This window comes from Manduca sexta, chromosome 14, assembly GCF_014839805.1.
Source record: "Manduca sexta isolate Smith_Timp_Sample1 chromosome 14, JHU_Msex_v1.0, whole genome shotgun sequence".
In the NCBI taxonomy this organism is placed as follows: domain Eukaryota; kingdom Metazoa; phylum Arthropoda; class Insecta; order Lepidoptera; family Sphingidae; genus Manduca; species Manduca sexta.
This window is the reverse complement of record NC_051128.1, coordinates 14,089,533-14,095,907: the sequence shown is the minus strand read 5'-3', so window position 1 is coordinate 14,095,907 and position 6,375 is coordinate 14,089,533.

The window sequence follows — 6,375 nt, the reverse complement described above, 5'->3', positions numbered from 1 at the left end:
GTATGTCTTTACATTAAAAGAAAAGTAATAAAAAAGAAAGGGGTGTTTACGAGTAATAAATAAAAAAAAATGCGTTTTTTTTAATTCTTTTCTATCTGTTTTCTTTTCCTTTTTTTAACGCACGTCGCTGAAATTATCCTCGCGACTTTAACCCCGAAGAGGTAGGCAAAGACGCATCTGATGCACCGACTTTTCGCCGTTTATATTCCTCCCTATAATAGGCGGTGAGCATTTTGCATTATCGGGCACAAATTCTGGGCTGGTACTCAGTCGAAAAACTCAATATAACTGCCCAGCTTGGAAACAGAACACTAGACCCCAGCACTGCAATCGTACCGAATACAACTAAGCCACTTAGAAATTTAATATGTGTTGATTTTTATTAGAAGTAAGTAAATGCAGAAACTCCTGAACGGATTTGATTCCGCGTTTATTTAATTTCATAAAAATTAAACTTCTTTATTTAGCGTGAAAAGCAAACAAAGGTTACTTTTTATTACACGTAGATCTAAACGAGAAGAAAGTATAAGAAAATTACAAAGACGAATACCAACCCTTTAAAATATTACATCCAACCGTGTGACAACAATATATCCTTCCGTAGTGAATTAATACAATATGCACCACGTACATGGCATACGCCATTGATCGAAGGATACGTAACTATTTATACACTCGCAAACAATTACAATGCTATTTGTAGCAGTCCTGACTTTGTACCTTTCCTTGATGACTGTTTCTATTATATATATTTATTTTTGTTTTTGCGCTATTCATTTATTTTTATGTATTTTAAATAAGTGATTTCCATATCCATAGACATTATTAATGTTTATTTTAATCGATTATAGAACTGAAAACCTTCTTCCTTACTATATAAATTAAGAATTATAAATCAAATCTCGATCAAATTTAAAATCAAAATATGCCTTGTAGATATCCTAAGAACTGACTATTTTTTCCTCTCCGAAATCAATATCACAATAAACAATTAAAATATTTCTCTCTCAAAAACAGCACAATCACCGTAACAAAACATACAAAAATGTTTAATGAAAATAAATACGAAATATGAACCCCACATTCCCAATAAACAAACGCCACCACACAATTATTGCGGTAGAACTGTCCCTCACCTTTATTAATGTCCCACACATCAAAAATACAGCAATGGAAACCACAGTCATCCAGACACAAAGGAATTGAACAGCGAAGCCTTTACATTCAATACCAAAAATGATTACTAAAATCTGAATTAATTAACAAGCATCAGGAATAATTTGCACTGAGAGGAGAAGTGGCTTAATTAATTTTTAGGTAAATTCAGAATATATAGACAAAAACATTGGCATTTCAAACGAAAGAAGTTTTGTGGAGACTAGAACGATTCAAACATAGATTTTGGGTGTCTTACTTTGACGATTAATTACTATATTTATTAATTGAAACAAAACCTTTCTGCGGACTTCATGGTCACGGGGAGTTCCTTCCGTGATCATGAAAGCAGCAAAATCTTCGAAACGTCGGGAGAAAATTATAATATAAAAACCGTGATAAAATTTGGAAAAATAGTTTTATTTCAACGTTTAACATTCGCGTAAACATAAGATATCATTTATTTATGAAATTTATTATGATTGTAATCAGACACAACATGGTGTTGATAACAGTATAAAGATCATGGCAAATTTTGATAATATTATTCCGTATTTCGTAAACATTATGTAAAAAAAACATAAATTTTGACTTTAGCTTGTATTCACAATGCAATATGGTTTCATCCCTTGCCGAGGGGCTTATGTTGAAAAGTATTTCTAATGGCTACCGCGGTGTAACGAAGGGTGCACTCGGCCAGATATTTATTAGCCTTGCTTCGTAAATAATTGGTGATCTTTTTGACAATTGCTCGTAAAGTTAACTACTAAGCCGATTAGCATGAGTATGAATTTGTGAGTATCGCCGCGCCGTTGCACTTATGCGGTCGTAATTGGCGGTTTTCATACAGTGATGTATTTTTGTGTAATGTTATTATTAAACCGGGGCGTTTTAGCTTACGTGCCCCTAACTACTGGTATAGGGCAATTTGGGGAAAGCCTAAATAGTTATTTTGAAACACTAATCCAAAAATAGATTTTTTTATTAATAAAAAAAACATAAGTGCTTAGTAGATTTTGTAATGCCTAAGTAGGTTTTCAATATAGTTAGGTGCGCGATTTTATACATTTTGATAACGATTTTTTAATGGAAGAAAAACGAGAATATAATAGTGATAAGATAAACTTCATTAAAACATATTTTTTTAATTATTTCTCAATTTTCATTATCTATTTATTGAATAAAAATTCTATACCAATGTTATGATTATTATTTAAATAGTTTATGTAATATCAAATGTTTTAACAGCACGTTATGTATCGATAATTACAAAATGGCGCTGTGTCAAGCTTAGGAAAAAGAAGTAAAAAATAACACCAAGCCTATTTCCATAAATGCAACGAGTTACACAGACGGATTAATCAAATAAATAAGTGTCTTTTCCGACATAATAGAATGGCATGATATTTGTCCCGCGGGCTTATTGCATTTTATCCAAATTAAAATCGGCCCCTCATCACAGAGCATAGGAAATAAAGGGTGCGTTTAATTATTTATTTTCCACCTGTAGAGCATAAGAGTTCCATAAAGCAACTGCAATTATTTGGGGTTTCAAGCATCTAATGTCCCGTTTAGAACGCTGTAGCAACAAAGCTTGGTAATTCGAACTACAGGTGATGTCGCCGTCATAATCAGCATTCGGGGCGATTATTATCAAGCGGACAGCACGTATCCCCACTGGATTGTATAAAAAGACCAAATTAACCTCGTAAACAGTTGAATAACGTTTGTCACTTGTTGTTTAAAAATATATATCTACAGTGTAGAAACACAATGTACGCGTTACCCTGGGAATGCACACTCGACACCCTAAGATATTAGAAGTCTAATAATGTCCAGTTATTACACTGGCTACAATGTTCTTCAAACCGAAACGCCGGTTAGCGTCACTAGAATGTGGCATGGCAAACACGACACGAAGGTCGGTGTCGTTTAATTATGATAATTGTGATTGGTCAAGAGACCAACGCGTCAGTCACATGTTAGATTCCAGACCAATCGCTATGAAACGACACGGAGTTTCGTCTCGTTTTTTTTTGCCATATTTTAAGCGAGCAATTGTTACGCAGTTACTTAGCGACAGAAATAGAATCCCGTGGGATCTCAGACAGATTTAAACCTACAAGACATCGACTTTTTAAAATTTATAACATTATAAGTTCCATGAATTTAACCTAGCCATAATAAATAGGAACATATTGAAATACATTCACTATTCCATCCATTCGGTAATAAAGTACATGCATTTAGAGTATTACGGGAAATTCTATTCAAAGGCTGCAAATATTACTGTCCTGATAAATAGATTTGCAAAATTACACGTACAAAACAAACACGTCCGCTGTATTCAGTGTAGTACGTACTAATAAATCTGTATGAATCCGTATAGTAACAGGTTGTGCGTGTCAGTGCGTTAATTTTTTTAAAACATTCTAAATCCCAGTGCGTCGGTTGAAGGATTTTAAACTTTAGTTTCGGCCATCCTGAAATATAGATTGCTGTCTGTTTCACGTGTGAAGGATTTACTCCGCAATAAATAAAGTTAGCATAAAAGTGTGGAGGATTTACATGAAACCATTAAACTTATTTAATTGGATTTTTTTAATGAAAGATATTTAAGTTAAATTTAATTTATTTGTTAGTTTAAGTCGTAATTGATAATATATTTATTAAATATTACCAAATAGTTTCTCCGTTAATATTATTATCACAAAAGTATAATATTTCGCCCAAATACCAAAACGAGGCAGAAATAAAATATCACAGCAAAGATATATCTTTCGTTTCTTTCTTTCCCTAGAGTATTTCAATTAAAATATTAAAGAACATTACGCATAGAGATATAACAGATTCTAATTCAAATAGAAGATACTAGTTCAGAAAGAACGAAAACTATGCCGTAAAGGTAAATTCAAATTCAAATTCAAATAATTTATTTGCTGAATACGGTACATGTACACATTTATAGGTGTTATAAATTGAAAAGTCTCACCATATTCTACCCTAACTGAGTGTGCAAAAATTTTTTTTTTCTTTTTAGCCTAAAATAATTATTTAATATAATTACAGAAGTATTACGTAACATGAGTTATTATACAATCACATTATATTTATTATATTACATTGACAAGATTAAATTTATTATGATTTGAAGAAATCATCAATCGAGTAAAAGCATTTACTAATAAGGAAATTTTTAAGTTTACTTTTAAACAAATTAATCTGTTCCACATCTTTAATAGTTGGACTAAGTTTATTATAGATTGCTGGCCCCATTCGATAGATACTCTTCTGCAGAAGCGCTGTGTTGCTCCTTCCTATAGATAAAGTATTAGCTTCCCTTGTTCGTAACCTTGTATCAGTTGGAGGTCTCATTTCAAACAAATGGCCATAGGTTTTAATGAACACAGCTACCTCATAAATATATAAAGACGGAAATGTGAGAAGTTTCAGTGACTTAAAGTAGGGTTCACAGCTTTCCCTAGGAGGTAAATTACATATTGCACGTATACATTTCTTTTGAGAGACAAATACATAATTTTTATCTGTTGAGTTACCCCAGAAGATTATCCCATATCTTAAGATTGACTCCACATAACCATGGTATGCTGTAAGTACCGCATCACGATTTACGACCTTAGATAATTTATATAAAGCATAAGCAGAGCAATTAATTTTTTTACATACAGCTTGAATTTGCTGTTTCCAATTTAATTTACTATCAATTATTAAACCTAAAAATTTTGTTGTATTTGTTTCATTAATTGTTACCCTATTATATTTAATGTTTAATTGTTGAGTTATTTGTCGCTGACTAAATTGCATAAATTGAGTTTTCTCCAAATTTATACGTAAATTATTTTGCTCTAACCATTCGATTGATTGTTCCAAGGTATTATTTATTTCATCTTCGTATTTGTAATTTTTATCAGACTTAATAACTATTGTGCTATCATCGGCAAATAGTACAGTTGGATGGTTAATATTATTCGGCAGGTCATTAATGTACACCAGAAACAATAGTGGCCCCAACACACTGCCCTGAGGGACACCATATTTTATGTTTCTAAATTTTGATCGATATTTTGTTTCTAATTTATTATAAATATTTATGTTAGTCGTTTCTGTGCACTGATGTCGGTCACTTAAGTAAGAAGAAAGTAATTCTAGTCCTTTGCCACGTATACCGTATCTTTCTAGTTTATGAATCAATATTTCATGATCAACATAGTCAAAGGCCTTAGTCATATCCATGTAAAGGGCACAAATAGGTATTCTATTATCTATACTATTCATTATGTTCTTAAGAAAATCAAATATTGCAGCATTAATAGATTTACTCCTCCTGAAGCCCTTTTGTTCCTCAACCAATATATTTTTATTTTCAAGAAAGTTATATAGCCGACTGTGAATAGCTTTTCAATGATCTTAGCAAATATTGGAATCAATGCAACGGGCCTGTAGTTATTTAAAGAAGTTTCATCGCCCTTTTTAAAAATAGGTTTAACAATGGATAATTTTAGAGCCTTTGGAAACACTCCCTCTTCAAAGCATAAATTAATAATAAACGATAGTGGATAGCAGATTATACTATGAACTTTCTTTATAATATTAGTCGACAAGTTATCGATCCCAGTGCTAGTTGTATTTTTTAATGATAGTATTATTTTAGAAACTTCTTCCGGTGTGGTAGGATTTAGAAAAATGTATCATTTAATCTTGTCATGTTTACAGTTTTCTTTTTGGATTTACAATAATTTGATCGACACAGTAATCATTAAACAGGTTACAGATTTCATTACTATTTGTTATTTCTAAGCCATCGTGTATTATTTTTTCCTATAGGCTTACGAGGTAAGCTCACTTTATTACTATTTATAATTTTCCAAGTCGCTATACTTTTGTTAATAGATGTTTTAATAAAATGATTATTCTGTACATATTTTGTTAATCTTATAATTTTTTTGTATCTAGTCGCATATGAAATGTAGTTATGTTTACTATCTTGTGTTTTCGATATACGATATTTCCACAACAATTTACGCTTCATCTTACTACATAGTTTAATACCATTCGTGATCCATTTTTGTTTTTGGCTAACTGTTCTTGTAATGCGCTTTATAGGAAAACATAAGTCATATAAGTTTTTAAATATATCTAATAGTTTATCGTATGCTAAATTAGGATCACTAAGTTCATAAATATCATTAAAAGTTAAGC